This window comes from Phoca vitulina, unplaced genomic scaffold (genome assembly GCF_004348235.1).
Source record: "Phoca vitulina isolate PV1807 unplaced genomic scaffold, GSC_HSeal_1.0 scaffold20, whole genome shotgun sequence".
Classification (NCBI taxonomy): domain Eukaryota; kingdom Metazoa; phylum Chordata; class Mammalia; order Carnivora; family Phocidae; genus Phoca; species Phoca vitulina.
The window spans coordinates 8,458,163-8,475,359 of record NW_022589723.1 but is presented as its reverse complement, the minus strand read 5'-3'; the positions used below and the strand labels follow the sequence as shown (position 1 = coordinate 8,475,359).

The following is a 17,197-nucleotide window of genomic DNA, read 5'->3' as shown; positions in this document are numbered from 1 at the left end:
GCCTATCCCATGTTTTAAGAGCTTGTCATGTAAAAACATATTGCTGATGAGAGAAAGCTCTTCAATCAACTAAATTGTGAGCTGGTTGACGTTCTGAAAGGCTCCATAATATTATGATTTTCCAGCTACCCAGAGGATGCTTCCAACAGGATACTTGGCTTTTCCCTAAAATGAAACATGAAAAGGCTCAACTTGTGACTCTCCCTACATCCTCTCTCCGAGGGCTGGTCTCGTCCCAATTGCCAGCAGCACCTACTTTCTGTCTCCTACTAAATCCTATTATCTTGGGTGATCTTCAAGCCTCATTAAGTTTTAACCAGTATGGCCAATTTGCTGTCATATCTTGCCACCGTTCTTTATGACTCTGAAAATCTCTCTTTTGTCCTTGTGTGTATCACCCTACGTCAGCATTGTCACCTCCTGTCTAGCCACTTAAACCAGGTCCATCTCTTCTCTCATTATTCCATTTTATATGCTGTTGCATGGGTGTAAGCATCAGGTAAGTGATTTTGATTAAATTCTGATCCCCTTAGAGCTCTCCCAGAGTGTGCTCTGATCCCGATGGAGATTTTTCACCTCTTCTGCTCATGTGCAGCTGAATTGCTCTTAACCATTCGCCAGCCATGGACAGCCCCTCTGACTCGGAGCCTAGAGGATAGGCAGGTCTGCCTCATGAGAGCCAGGCAGCAGATCGAAGGGGGAATGAATGCATTGTGCTTCTCTTTATAATTCATTTTTGTTTACTTTTCATGGGAAATGAAATGGGAATTGTATTTCAGGGACATCTCCATTTTTATTTCCTGAGGGATTTTTTTCTCCTTGAGGCTGCTGATGCAGGGAAGAAGTAGGGAAAGTTAGAATGGTTAGGGAGCGTAGAGAGGCTCTTGGCCGATAGTTGTGGTGGATTGCAAACTTGATATGGTAAATAAAATATTTGTGGCTTGACTGGTTTTGAAAACTGTTGGCACTTCTCATCCCATACCTGCCGATCCAAGGCAGGCAAAGCCTGTCATTCTCCATAATTCAGCTCGCCTGATTTCTGACCACTTGTCATATGCCTTGGATGTATATCCATTATTTTCTGCCATGTCTCTACTATTATTTAATTTTTGACTCAAAACCTGGATCCTTTAGGAAAACTTGTTTTCTTTTCCAGTGTCATGTGAAAGTTGGCTAGACTTACAGAGATATGATAAATATCAAGAGTTGGTTGTTATCTAAATGGAAAAGAATAATACATAAGTAGAGAAGAGCAACTATTGTGTGCCTACAGGGGCAGGCACTGTTCCAAGTACATTATAACTTACTATGTAGTCTTTATTAGCACTCTGTGAGGTAAACACTACTATCCTCACTTTCCAGATGAGGAAATAGAGGTTGAATAACATCCTCAAGCATATGTAGCTACTAAGTGGAAAAGAGAGGATCCAAATGATCAGCTTTTAACAACTATCTTGTTTTACAGTCAACACTTGGAGAAGCTGTTATGATAAAGGCATATGAGTGTTGATCTGTATTATCTTTATGTTTTAATTGCTTAGCGTTTCATAATATCCTGTGGATCACATTGTTTACCACATGTGTGTACTTTTTCGGGAAGGTCCAGTGTCTGTTTCAACCTCTGTAAAGCCCATTGTACCTTATAGATTTCTAGGTACTTTGTGGATGGGGAATCTGGAGACCTGAGTCCTTGTTTCAAGGTTGTCAGTGGCCTGATCTGTCACCTTGACAAGTCACTTAGTCTCTTTTTTTTTTTTTTTTTAAAGATTTTATTTATTTATTTGACAGAGAGACACAGCGAGAGAGGGAACACAAGCAGGGGGAGTGGGAGAGGGAGAAGCAGGCTTCCCGCCGAGCAGGGAGCCCGATGCGGGGCTCGATCCCAGGACCCCGGGATCATGACCCGAGCCGAAGGCAGACGCTTAACGACTGAGCCACCCAGGCGCCCCGACAAGTCACTTAGTCTCTTAGAGCCTTGGTTTTCCTACTTTAAAATCAAGGGAGTAGGGCTAGATGACCTCTGTCCTTTTGCCTGTGATTGTTGACGTATTTTTGGTGAAAAATGATGTTATTGGTAGTATCTAAAGCTTAGTGTATATGCTTGCCAACTGTTTGGCATTAATTGGTTTAAATATTTATTGAAAGTTACTTTTGGAAGTTCAGTAACACTTTTTAGGGGAATGTGAGATTGTCTTCCATATATAGAAAAAGGTTAGCCTGCTACCTATAGACCAAAGAATATGCTTTCTGAATGATAGCTTCTGGAAATGGCTAATTTTGCAGTTTTGTCTTATTCTTCCTATTACAAGGGAATATTGTTTCAAGATCACTGATTTGGGTGAAAGCAGTAATCTGTGGCCATTGAACTGGTGATTTAGGGATAAAATTCATACTCAGTTCTAGGGATGCACTGGGGAAGGAGTGAGGGAAGGGGCAGTGTAGGAGCCCTGGGAATAGTCCCGGAACCACCCGAATCCCAGGATTGATTTGTCAGTAAAAGCTGGAAAAGTGACTTAATTCTGTGTTTCAGATGGTAGGCTGAGGCTGTGAATGCGCATTTGCCTTGGTCAAGATTGTTGGAGGAAGTGGGATCCAGTTTAGTCTGAAGGTGGTAATGGTATTGCTGGTGTCGGTGGATCCAGCTCTTAGGAGCTAGGGAAGGTAGGTGCAGTGAAATGAGGTTGAGGCTCACAAGTTTAGTATGAACTTCAGTGGGCAGACAGGAGTCCTGAATTCCAGCTGCATCAGTAGAGGAAGGATGAGCCATGGCTGCTAGAAGCCGCATATGTGAAACAAATCTTTAGGATTCGCTCACTGTGAGTCAGCAGTGGGATGTAGCAGTTACGCTGCCTATTATGGGAGAGGTGAGCAAAATGGATCTACGGATTACAGAGCGTCAAGGATGAGGAAGAGATTTAAAACCAGGTCCTATGAAGGATTGTTTGTATTTATGGGACTGAGTATATTTATTTAGCTTGGTGAAGAAGAGGGGTGTGTGTGTGTGTGTGTGTGTGTGTGTGTGTTGTGGGGAAAGAGGGGATGGTTTGGTAGAAAATCACACAATATCCACTTCCCAAAGATATCTAAAGGACTATTATTTGAAGTATTAGTTTTAATCTTTGATAGCTTAGGAAAAAACATGGTAATTGGAAGGCCATGAAGAGACAGAGTTCTGGTAAATATTAAGGAAGAGTTACCATGATTTGAGTGGGATTGATCTGTCTGGGGCAAGGTTTTCAAGGATGGAGAGAGTAGAGAGGGTTTAAGTATCAAAAAGGTGGCTGAACGGTGTGGGTCACCTCCAGCACAAGCCAGCCGCTTGCGTACGGCAAGTGCGTGGAGGTGCTGTGCACACGTCGGGGGAGGATCTGTGCTGAGCCATTCATCTCTTGCCCGGTTGGTTCCCATGGGCTTAGGAGTATTGGCTTTGACCATGGATAAGAGCTCCTCTGTCAGGCTAACTACTTGTACGGAGATAATTTGAGATGATAGAATCAAGAGAAAATGAAAATAGCTGTATTCATAGAATAGGCAACACAAGACAGACCCCGCCGATGACCTCGCCATCATTTGCCATACAGTGGGCTCTGGTACCTGTCCCCTGATTTCCTGTCTAGCTCAGAGAGTTCCTTTCTGTTGTTTTAGGTGCTCTACAGGCCTCGCTGCCCCTTCACTCTTTGAAACCCACTCTGCTTTATATTTCCTCCCTGGTTTATAGTTACGCTATGTAAGCTTCTATACATGGGACATAGTGGTTAAGAGCCAACCTGTTTGGGTTTGAATCTCAACTCTGTACTTCCTAGCTGTGTGACCTTGGACAGGTCCCTTGACCTCTCTGTGCTTTAGTTCCTTGATTGGTAGAATGGGATAGTTATAATTAATACCTACCTTATAGGCTGTTATGAAGATTAAATTAGTTAACGTATGTGTAAAGTGCTTCAAACAGGTTTTGGCACATTTTAAGTGCTATACAAATATTTATTATTAGTATTGTTATTTTTATTATTAACATTAGTAAGGTGGCGTTTACGTTTGCTTGTTTCTATGATAATGAGGGGAGGATATAGCAGAGAGGATGAGATTGAAGATGGTGGGGTACCACTTAGAAAAGAATCAAGATGCCCCTTTTCTGACTCAGGGTGAAAGGAGAGAAGGATGGGCCTAGAAAGGCAGGTTTGGAGCTGAAGAGAAAGTGAGAGAGGTCATGCCTGCATATTCTCTAGTCTGTAAATTAGAGATGAAACCATACAATTGATCGGAATGAGAGGGCAGAGTGGGGATGGGACCTTGAAGCAGGGTGGGGAAGGGTTGGAGTAGACGCTGTGAGGAGGAGAGAAGAGCAATGGTGAACAATGAAGACAGCCCTGCTGAGGTTGGAACCCTAGCTAGGACAGGGAGCCAGCCTGCAGGGCTTGGGGTCTTCTCTGACAGCCCTCAGCAGTCCACCAAGAATGGAGGAAATGGGTCTGGAGTTGAGGCAGGGGTGAGGAGAGGTTGAGTGATTGCAATGCAAGACCAAGGAAGCAAGGGAATTGGTGGTACCTGTGAGACCATACCTGAAATGGAGAAAGGAGACAGATGTAATATGGCTGCCTCAGCTATCAGCGGGGACCTCTTTGCCCTTCTTCACCCTGGTTTCATAACTTATTATTGTAAACATAGAGTAGAATGGCAGACAGCTATCAAAATATGAGGTAGATCTATATATATTGGAAAGATGTCTGTGATGATAGTATTCAGGAAAAAGAGCCTGTTGCTTAAGACAATAGTATGATTCCATTTTTATTTTAAAAAAATCATAGAAAAATCCTGGGACAATATATAACGAATGCTAAATAGTGATTACTTTTAGTAGGGATGGGATGGATGGGGAGGTGAAAAAAGGAAATTCACTTTTTATAACATAGACTATTTAAAGGGGAAAGTGTGTTGGGATTATGGATGGTTTTTATACCATTTATACCATTTCACGTACTTTTCTCTATATCTAGACTTTCCGTAATACGTATGTGTTGCATTTGTAAATAGAATCAATATTTCAAAATATGTAAAGCATTGATATATATGAAGGATCATTACTTAATTGTCTTCATGCATTTAGAAAAATAGAGTGAATCATCATAAAGAATTATGTTCAGCCTTACCAGTAATTAAAATTCATATTCAGGGGCACCTGGGTGGCTCAGTCAGTTGGGCGTCTGCCTTCAGCTCAGGTCATGATCCCAGGGTCCTGGGATCGAGCCCCCCAAGTTGGGTTCCCGGCTCAGTGGGGAGTCTGCTTCTCCCTCACCTTCTGGCCCTCCCTGCCGCTTTTGCTCTTTCTCTCAAATAAATAAATAAAATCTTTAAAAAACAATAAAATAAAATTCAGATTCAAATAATCTTTAGGCACTATATACATTTATCAGACCAGCAGAAATAATGATAAATACAATATAATTATATGATAGTGGGAGTGGTGTGGAGGTGGAGACAGCAATATTTGAACATTATCAAAATATTAGCTATTTTTTATGAGAAGAAACATTTTTTAATTAAAAAACTTAAAAAAATTTTAAATTCCAGTGTAGTTAACATACAGTGTAATATTAGTTTCAGGTGTACACTATAGTGATTCAGCACTTCCGTACATCACTCAGTGCTCATCACAGCAAGTGCACTCCTTAATCCCTATCACCTACTTGACCCACCCCCCACCCACCTCCCCTCTAGTAACCACCAGTTTGTTCTCGATAATTAAGAACCTGTTTCATGGGGCACCTGGGTGGCTCAGTCTGTTGAGCATCTGCCTTCGGCTCAGGTCATGATCCCAGGGTCCTGGGATTGGGCCCCCCATCAGGCTCTCTGCTCAGGGGTGAGTCAGCTTCTCCCTCTCCCTCTGAGATCTTTCTCACTTTCGCTCTCTCTCAAATAAGTAAATAAAATCTTAAAAAAAAAGAATCTGTTTCTTGGTTTGTCTCTCTCTCTCTCTTTTTCCTTTGCTTATTTGTTTTCTTTCTTAAATGCCACATATAAGTGAAATCATATGGTATTTGTCTTTCTCTGAGTGACTTATTTCACTTAGCATTATACTCTCTAGCTCCATCCATGTTGTTGCAAATGGCAAGATTTCATTCTTTTTTTATGGCTGAATAATATTCCATTGTGTATATTTATACCACATCTTCTTTTTTTTTTTTTTTTTAAAGATTTTATTTATTTGAGAGAGAGAATGAGAGAGAGAGAGCACATGAGAGGGGGGAAGGTCAGAGGGAGAAGCAGACTCCCTGTTGACAGGGAGCCCGATGCGGGACTCAATCCTGGGACTCCAGGATCATGACCTGAGCCGAAGGCAGTCGCTTAACCAACTGAGCCACCCAGGCACCCCACATCTTCTTTATCCACTCATCTATTGATATACACTTGGATTGCTTCCATAATTTGGCTATTGTGAATAATGCTGCTAATAAACATAGGGGTGCATGTGTCCCTTTGAATTAGTGTTTTTGTATTTTTTGGGCAAATACCCAGTTGTTGGTAGCTTTTTAAATTGGATTTTTTTCCCCTGAAAAGCAACTGGTCAATTGTTGACCTGTGACATTATTTTTATTTTTGACCTGCACAATTCCACTTTTAGGAATATTTACAAAGAAATAACAGCCAAGGGGAACCAAACTGAACAAAGTAAGAAACAACTTAAATGCTCTCAAATAGAATATCAAAGAAATTTATACATAGTTTTACCCATTTAACACCATGATAGTATAACAAAAGTGACAAGTATGTGGATTTTGTCAACAAAGGACTTTTAGTTGGAAATGAGTGATCTAAAACAAAAAGGTAAAAATTCTAGATAAATTGTAAGTATCAACTATAACTATGTAATATAAATATATGTATATACTGACAACAGTCTGAAGGGAAATAGACTATGAATGTTAATAGCTTAGTTCTATTATTTTCCACTTTCTATTAAATTACCTATATTCCTAAAGAAAGGGATTCATAATTGAGGTAATTTTATTATTTCATTGTTTTATTTATATACAATGTAACTCTTTACTGTAATGACAGGCTTCTTGAGTAATGTAAATAAATAATAATTCATGCTCAGTCTAATTTTTCAGAGGTATTGAGTGTTCCATTGTGATAATAAGACTAAGGGGATTTTTTTTTCAAATAAAGAACATCTTTAACTTTTAGAATTAGGTAAAAATGCTTTTAATGAAGTTGCATAATAATTCTAGCTTTCACAAATCAGAAGAATTCAATTTTAGGTTTTTCATTTTCCAAGAAAGAATCATCAATCTGATCTCATCTCATGGACTCCTTTAATGATAAAATATTCTCAGAGATGTTTTGTTAGCATTGTTAGCAAAAGCTTTCCATGGTTCCAATCATTCTAAATGCATTGACCACACTTTTTAGGTCTTTATTGTGTCTCTTTTGATTCTCAGTTTGAACTTCATTCATTTTTTTCATCATTTGAAGTCTCTACTATTTCTTTCCACATTCTTTCCCTTTTCGGTTTCCCGGAAACCACTGAGCTTGGCCTTGTTTGGTGAACTGCATTGTCATTATTGCATCAAAATGTTTAGCACTCTAAGCCTTGTTGCTGAGCATTGTGCATAAGAATGTGGCTCACAAAGGATGATAAATCCTTGTGTTCTGATTCTTATTTCAACATGCTCTTGCCGTTTAACCTAGTATAAGAATACATGGACCCCAATCAGAAGACTGGAGGGTTTCTTCTGCTCAGTGAATGGTGGAGGGTCTACCTTCAATTACCAAACATGCCATAGAATCAGAATTATAGGATGTGAGAGTTGAAGGGTCCTTACAGGTCACGTGGGCCTGTCCCATGGATTAGAAACTAAGGTCTTGAATAGCTAACTGATTTTTCCAAGACTCACAGTTAGTTAGTGATAGACTTGGGCCAATCCCCAATTCTTTTGACACTTAAGCCTGTGAGCTTTCCATTACATTCAGCTGCTCTACGTCACACCTGCTCGCATCAGCCAATTTTCAGCTAAGATTTGAGGCCACAGACAAATGTGGGCTTCATTCTAAAGCCTTTAAACTGTTACCAACCATTCATACATCTTTCCCAAATTCAGTGGAACTCCAAACAAACCTGACATGTTTGTGGTTAAACTGGAAGACTAACTAGTGTGTTTTGGTATTAATACATTAACTAAGGCCTGAGCTAGAAAAGTAATTATATTCTCTCTCTGGTGTCATTGCTCAGAACTGTAGAAATTATCTAATCTTTCTTTGTCATTTGTAACAGCTTTCAGGAAGGTAGATGACAGCAATGATAACATTGACACATGAATTATTGGTGTTTTTATAGAATTTACAGCCTTTACTTTTCCTTCTGTAGGTGTTGGCAGGGTGTGCAATAATGATGCAAAATATTTGGTCGTGAAATTTTGAGAGTGGGATTTGCACATCGACAGTGGAACAAACCTTGAAAAATCCATTCTCAAAATCATAGGCAAAAAGAAATACATTTTGAAACATGTAAGTAGAGCACAGAATTTTCGGAAGCACTTATTTATTTCTACATCATCGGATGCAGAAATCTTGATAAAATTTTTTGCAACCGAATAGGATCATTTAATGGTTGCAAAACAGCATGTAGCAGTTACAGGTACATGGATGGTGTTCAAGAATTGTTCTAGAATGAGTCAGTGAGCTAGTAACCACTTTAAAGCTATCAACTATGTATAGTATTCAAATATGTTGTAGAATAAATTGAAAGCACAATTTAGCTGTATTGCTTTGGGAATAAAGTATTAAGCGCAATTGGATTTTTTTTTCATTAACTTATTTTTCAACTATCACTTTAAAACACTTATAAAATATATTAATAGATTTCAGTTTCAAATATATTTTGGAAGAGAAGTTTTATATATATACCTTGTATTCTGCCTACATAATAAAACATTTTAAAAATTATTAAAGATATTTTCTTCTGGATTATGAATTTTCACATGTATTATAATAACGCAGACTTGGTCTTGTCATAGAGGTGTAGGCATTGTGCTGTTTCTGAATGATAATGTACAAGTCTTGAACATCATCTTAAAAATGAAAATTTTGGTGGCAATCTTGTTTTAGAATATTACCTGATTTTAAAAAGCTTTATTGTTGAGCATAGTCTCTAGAAATAGATAATAAGGCTAGTTAGATTTTAGCATAACTCACTTTTTGCATTCTGAATTAGTTTTCAGAGCTCATTGGTTGAGGCCATGTGCCGTGGATGTGGTTACATGGAACAAAAGCATGTTACATACATCAAGAAATAAACAAATAATATCTTATTAAAGGATAGAATTAAGTATAATTATATAAAGTTAAATAAGTATTGTAAAGATCATAATATGCCACACATAGGCACTTAACCAGTATAGCATGTATTGACATAAAATTAGAATGCATAAATAATTAAAACTTATGACACTTTTTAAAAAAAGATTTTATTTATTTATTTGACAGAGAGAGAGACAGTGAGAGAGGGAACACAAGCAGGGGGAGTGGGAGAGGGAGAAGCAGGCTTCCCACTGGAGGGAGCCCGATACGGGACTCGATCCCAGGACCCTGAGATCATGACCTGAGCTGAAGGCAGACGCTTAACCGACTGAGCCACCCAGGCGCCCCAAAACTTATGACACTTTTGGAGGTTGAAATTAAACCTATTATTTGGTTGTTAACCTGGTAGTAATACTGTTTAATTTCTTTTCCAATTCTTAAGGTCATTTTTAGTATCATTTAGTATAATAAATTCTTGAATTGATTCCCAATGGAGATGATGAATTCCCAGTGGAGATGTTATTTGTATTCATAGGTAGCCTTTAATCCTTTCATTTTTTTCTTAACCAGCTACAGTCAGGTTTGTTTTTTTTTTTTTAACAGACCTTCAGGATCCTAGATCTACTTCTTGTTACAGTCTAAGGCAATCTCTGGCCAAAACAGGGATTATCTAAAGCAGTGATTTTAATGTGGATGGTCAAACAACTGTTTGTTATTGGTGGGAGTTAAGGAACTTTTACCAGAATGTAAGTGCATGTACTCTTTACTTCATCAAGAAAAGCTTGCTTGTTGAATCAGTTGATTTAAATTCTGGCATAGCTTCTTATTGCATAGCAGACCTGTAACAAGCATTTGAGGACCAGCCCTGGCCAGCAGACCACACTTTGAGGAGCGCTGAGTGCAGGCCTGTTCTTGATATTTGATGTTGAGCTCATAGTTCTGAGCACCCTACCTCCTGGATCTTAGTCACCAAGATGTGGCTGTCTTCTCCCTTCTTTACCTTCACTTTGTGTCTTCTGGACCTATGTTTTTACTAGATAGTGATGTCTTGATACCCTCACTAGGTTCTGCCCTGGTCTTTGGTTTCTAGCTCTTTGGCTCATGTATATTATAGGAAACTATAGAGACCTCCATCTCTAGTTTACTGAGTCCAGAGATTATTAAGTTCTTGTTCTCTACACGCCTATCAGGATAGCTAAAATAAAGAACACAAGAAGAAACAAGTATTGGTGATGTGAAGAAAAAGGAACCCTTGTGCACTGTTGGTGGGAATGCAAATTGGTGCAGCCACTATGGAAAATAGTATGGAAGTTCCTCAAAAAATTAAAAATAGAATCATCAGGGGTGCCTAGGTGGCTCAGTCATTAAGCGTCTGCCTTCGGCTCAGGTCATGATCCCAGGGTCCTGGGATCGAGCCCCGTGTCAGGCTCCCTGCTCTGCGGGAAGCTTGCTTCTCCCTCTCCCACTCCCTCTGCTTGTGTTCGTTCTCTGGCTTTCTCTCTCTCTGTCAAATAAATAAAATATTAAAAAAAATAGAATCATCTTATGATCCAGTAATTCCACCACTGGGTATTTACTCAAAGAAAATGAAAACACTAATTTGAAAAGATATATGCACCCTATATGTTTATTGCAGCATTATTTACAATAGCCAAGATATGGAAGCAACCCAAGTGTTCATCCATAGATGAATGGATAAAGAAGATGTGGTATATACACAATGGAATATTATTCAGCCACGAAGAAGAATGAGATCTTAACATTTGTGACAACATGAATGGATCTAGAGGATATAATGCTAAGTGAAATAAGTCAGTTAGAGAAAGACAGATACCATATGATTTCACTTATATGTGGCATTTAAGAAACAAGACAAATGAACAAAGGAAAAAGAGACAAACAAAAAGACAGACTCTTAACTATGGAGAACAAACTGGTGGTTATCAGAGGGGAGGTGGGTGGAGGAAGGGTGAAATAGGTAAAGGGGATTAAGAGTACACTTATCATGATGAGCACTGAGTAATGTATAGAATTGTGAATCACCATATTGTACACCTGAAACTAATATAATAGTAGATGGTAATTATACTTAAATTAAAAAAATTCGTGTTCTCAACATTCTGTCTTATTAATATGATACCATTGGCTACTAACTCTAGATGCTAATGTTTTAGGAAAAAACATATGATTCTTAAAAAAAAGCCTATAAAATTTGATCTGAACGTTCTATTTTTTTCCCTGAAAGTTCTATTTTATTTTTATTTTTTATTTTTTTAAAACGATTTTATTTATTCAAGAGAGGGAGAGAGAGAGAGAAAGCATGAGCAGGGGGAAGGGCAAAGGGAGAGGCAGACTCCCCACTGAGCAGAGAGCCCAATGTGGGGGCTCCATCCCAGGACCCTGGGATCATGACCTGAGCTGAAGGCAGACACTTAACCGACTGAGCCACCCAGGCGCCCCTGAAAGTTCTATTTTATTTATTTATTTCATTTGTTTATTTTTATTTATTTATTTTTTTAATATATTTTTTATTTTATTTTTTAAAAAGATTTTATTTATTTATTTGACAGAGAGAGAGACAGTGCGAGCAGGAACACAAGCAAGGGGAGTGGGAGAGGGAGAAGCAGGCTTCCCGCCGAGCAGGGAACCCCATGGCAGGTGCTTAATGACTGAGCCACCCAGGCGCCCCGAAAGTCCTCTTTTAAAAACATAGTTTAATGTTGATTTCTGGTCAAGATCATGTAGTAACCTAAGTTTATACTTACCTTTGTTCCAACTATATAGAAAATTTATGAAAACAGCATAATAATAAAGCAAGATGTATATTTCTGTGGAATGCAATAGAACAAATGTGAAATGCAATAGAAACACAAAACTTAGCCGACCTGGTGCTGGAAGTTTGACTGATGTGAGGTCAAAATGATCTGTGTGAGGCTGGGGTCCAGAAGCAGATTCACTGTGTGGAATTGGCGTTTCCAAGGCCATGGCAGCAAGTCAGAGAAAGCTGAAGCAAACTGAGAAATTCTGCCGGGGATTGTGAATTATATATAGTTTCATACTTAGAATAGTAGGGGAGTCCTACTTCTAGCTATATGGCAGACTAGATGTTTAGAGAAGCTCCTCTTAGTAAAGTAAACCTAAAAATGGTATAAGATGTATTTGTTTTTGCAGTAATTTTTAAAGCATGTGTGAGCTGGCAGAAAAGGGAATTCTTCGGAGGACAGAAATGACAAGATAAGTGAGGGGTAAGTGACCGCTGGAACCAGCATTTGTCCCTGAAGTATCTTTTGATCTTTAATGGCCTAAAGCCTGGGTTTCAACAGACTGCGCACGTAGGGGGTTGAGGAGACCAGGCCTGAGGCTGACGGGGTCAGATCAGAACTCCCACACAGAGTCGGTTCACCAACTTGTTAAAACCTCAGTGAAGGAACTAGAAAAAAACCTGCTGTGGAGAGGGGATGGTGTCTTTGCTTTGGTTGTGTGTGGAACGGAAAAAAGTCTCCCATGAGAATTCCTAATGATAAGCCTGCATGAAGGCAGGTTTTGAGTTTGAGTTCATACTACTTACAGGGTCTGAAGAACCTCCAGTTGAATGTTTAGTTGAAAGTGGTCTTAGGTTGGCAGTACTCCTGGTTTCTGGTTGAAGGAAAAGGAAATCTCTCTGGAAGAACACAGTTTAAATCTAGATCTTAAAGAGGTCCCACAAATAAAGCATAAGGACCGCAAATTCACAATAAAGAACTCCCCTCTCCCTAAATGCCTAAGGAAATAAGCCACCACAAGCAAGAGTTAATAGAAAAAACACGCTTATAGAATCAGTTCCACACAGACTGCAGTTTGGAACGGACTGTTTTGGAATGTAAAATAAGTCTGCTTAACATATTTAAAGAAATAAAAAGGGGCTTTTGAAAGTACGGCAAAGGAAGATTTGGAATGGAACCAATGAAATGAAAATATAATGAAAGTGGAAATTCTTGGACTTAGGCCTTCCCTGATCCCTATACAGGATTCTGGCATTTACGCTTATTTTCCCTCTCATTTTTCTGTAACTTTTCTAAAGCTTTCCATCAACCCTATAATGAGAACATGGTCAATAGCTTCAAATCAGCTAGAGAAAAATTGTGATGTGGCTTTTCTAGAACAGCACATCTGCCTCTGAACCATAGGGCAGAAGAAAGAAAAAGAGATACAGTATAATCATATACAACCTACATTTGCAAGAATACATCTCTGTTGCTTTTCCCCCAGTAAGACAGACTTTTTTTTTCTGTTTATCTGCCTTCTCTTTTTAAACACTCTTTTTAAAGTGTTAGCTCTTATGACTTGAACTTTTTACATTGAACAGTTTAATTGGAACACATGCCAGATTTAATAAAGAAGTGTGTTCCCTGATAACATTTTAAAAAAATAGACTTGATTTTTTAGAACAGTACTAGGATTACAGGAAAAAATGTGCAGAAAATACAGAGTTCCTATACATCCATCCCAGCTACCCCTAGTATTACCATCTTGCATTAGATGGTACATTTGCTATAGTTGATGACCAATACTAATACCATTAACAGAAAAAATTAAGCAAGAAATACAGAAATACAGGGAACTTCCATACACCTGCTCACCATGACTCCTGCTCTCACTTCCCCTATTACTAGCATATTGCACAGTACCTTTGTTACAACTGATGAACCAATATCCATACATTATTATTAACTAAAGTCCATAGTTTCCATCAGGGTTCACTCTTTATATTGTACATCCTATGGCTTTTGACAAATGTATGACAAGTACCCATCATTATGATATCATACAGAATATATTTTCATTTCTTTAAAAATCCCCTGTGTTCCACCCTATTCATTCCTTTCTTCCTTTCAATAAATTGCTGGCAACAACTGTTTTTTTGTTTTACTGTCTTCATCGTTTTCCAGAATGTTATATTTTGACTGTTTTCATATTTCCAGAATGTCATATAATTGAAATCATATGGTATGCAGAATTTTCAGATTGGTTTCTTTCATGTAGCAATATGTATTTATGATTTATTCATATCTTTTCGTGGCTTAATAAGCCATTTGTTTTTATTGCTGAAAAATATTCCATCTTATGGATGTACTACATACATCTACTAAAGTGCATCCTAGTTGCTTCTAAGTTTTAGCAATTATGAATAAAGCTGCTGTAAACCTTTGGGTGCAGGTTTGTGTGTGTTTTTTTTTTTAAGATTTTACTTATTTATTTGACAGAGAGAGACACAGCGAGAGGGGGAACACAAGCAGGGGCAGAGGGAGAGGGAGAAGCAGGCTTCCCGCCGAGCAGGGAGCCCGATGTGGGGCTCGATCCCAGGACCCTGGGATCATGACCTGAGCTGAAGGCAGACGCTTAATGACTGAGCCACCCAGGCACCCCAGGGCGCAGGTTTTTATGTGGACATAAGTTTTGAGCTCATTTAGGTAAATACCTAGGAGTGTGATTGTTGAATCCTATGGTAACCTATGTTTAACTTTGTAAGAGATTGGCACACTGTCTTCCAAAGTGGCTGTACTATTACATTCCCACCAGTAATGAATGACTGGTCCCGTTGCTCTACATCCTGGTCAGCATTTGGTATTGTCAGTGTTTTGGATTTTAGCCATTCTAACAGGTTTGTAGTGGTGACTCATTGTTGTTTTAATCTGCAATAGCCTGATGACTATGAAGTTGAGTATAATGCTTATTTACCATACATACATTTTCTGTAGTAAGGTGTCTGTTTAGATCTTTTGCCCATTTTGAAGCTGGATTGTTTTCTCATTGTTGAGTTTTAAGAGTTCTTTGTATATTTTGGATACAAGTACATTATGAGATATTTTGTAAGTATTTTCTTCTTTGTATTTTAATACTTTAATGCTTTTTATTTTGAGTATTTTAATCCCTGATCCATTTTTTCACTGCTTTAAGGACTGTATATTTTTTGTTACAAATCAAACATTTCTAGATTATAATTTAAAAATAATATGAAATACTAGAGTTTAAAAATTATTAGTTTGAACTGTATTTAGTTTCACTTTTCATAGGTCAAAAATTATAGAGTGTTGGCAATTTTGTGTAGTTCAATCTAATAGAAGCCAAAGCTTTCTCTCCACAGTTCTCTCTGTGTGTACTGCCCATCACCAGCAAACCATTATTATGTCTTTGGGATGATTCTAGCAGAAATTAAGCTCATATTAAAATCAAAAGCAGATGTAGATATTATAATCACACAGCTACAGTTTTCAGAGGCAGCTTTGGTTTTATTTGCTCTGATCACCAAGCACTGAAATATCCCGGTTATTCTAAGATGTTTGCTACTTACAGCTACATTTTAAATGGGGACTCACGTGGAAATGGCACAGAATTCCTGTGTCCTAATTTTTGTTTCAGGAAATTTGTTCATTCTCTGCTGAAGCTCAAGAAACTTTGCTGTACAGGATTCTGCTGCTTAAATTTGGGGGGGAGGCGAGGGGCAATGGGCTGCATAGTAGAATAGTGAATGCCTTGTGTAGATATTTGTGGGCAATCTTTCTTCCCTGCTCAAAGCCATCCATTCAGATATATTTTAATAGTTTTCTCTGGACCTCCAAATGGAAAGCAATGGGCTAATTATTCTTTTGAGGGTCATAATTCATGACCAGATTTTAAAAACCGTGGTGGGGACTGATGTTGCAAGATTAAATTGTTTTGTCGAATTAAAAAAACAAATCCAGATTTAATTAAACGCAAACAAATTTCTCTGTATTTAGTATGTACAAAACTCTCTCTCAAAGGTGGGGTATAGAGTTAAGCCTTTGATCCAGTGGAGAGCACAGGACTAGTGAACAAATATGATAATATACAGCAGAATAAAACCACTGACAGGTGACAAGAAGTGCAGAGAAAGAACTGTATTTGTTCAAATTAGAGAATGATTGTAGTGAAGGGATCTGGAACGGCTTTGGGGAAAATGTGAAATCTGAGTTGAAGTCTGCGGAATGAGGAGGGTTTCACTCTCTGTAATGGGGGTGGGCATTATAGAAAGAAGATACTTTGTGGAAAAGAGCCAGATGTGGGAAAGCGTGGGCCATTTTAGGGCATAGTAAACAAAATCAGCTTTTATGGACTAAATCGTATAAAGTTTTGACTTTATGCTAATTACACAAAGATACATGACATTTTAGAAACTTGAATTTTGCTGAAGCAAGCATTTGAACCAGGCTTTCTGCAGCGCTCTTGTTTGGGAGTGAGTCACTTAGTGCGCGCCTCTAGCTGCCGGCCAAGCTTCCAAGGCCAACCCAGCTCTGCTGTTCTCAGCCCGGCATCACACAGACCTGAACCCTTACGTGGTATTAAAAGCCCTTTCTATGTTGATTAGTAAAAAAGCTCTTCTAGTGGTAAAGAGGAAAAAGACAGTGGTGTTCAGTGACGATAGTAACAGTACTTCAGATAAATAAGAAGAGTGGAATGCTGAATTTGGTATTAGATCAGATTGTGATGGGACTTTGGAATTTTACAGATGACTCAGGACAAAACTCTTTCTATTATCAAGGGTCTACTTTTATCCAGGCAAATAAAATTGTAAAAGTGGACCGGGGTCTTATTTATTAGCAAGCTATTGCAGACTGATAAAGTTTTCTGAGCAGTTGTTTGATATGATATGAACTGAGCTTTTATTTATTTTTTATTTATTTATTTTTAAAAGATTTATGTATTTTTATTTTTATTTTTTTTTAAAGATTTTATTTATTTATTTGACAGAGAGAGACACAGCAAGAGAGGGAACATAAGCAGAGGGAGTGGGAGTGGGAGAAGCAGGCTTCCCACTGAGCAGGGAGCCTGATGCGGGGCTCGATCCCAGGACCCTGGGATCATGACCTGAGCCGAAGGCAGACGCTTAACGACTGAGCCGCCC

At 38.5% G+C, this 17,197-nt stretch overlaps 1 protein-coding gene across 3 annotated transcripts in view; it reads left to right on the top strand.

The window, feature by feature from the left end:
• Positions 1-17,197, top strand: part of FSIP1 (fibrous sheath interacting protein 1) — a 193,792-nt gene that overhangs the window by 62,704 nt on the left and 113,891 nt on the right. The gene's annotated exons all lie outside the window — the stretch shown is intronic.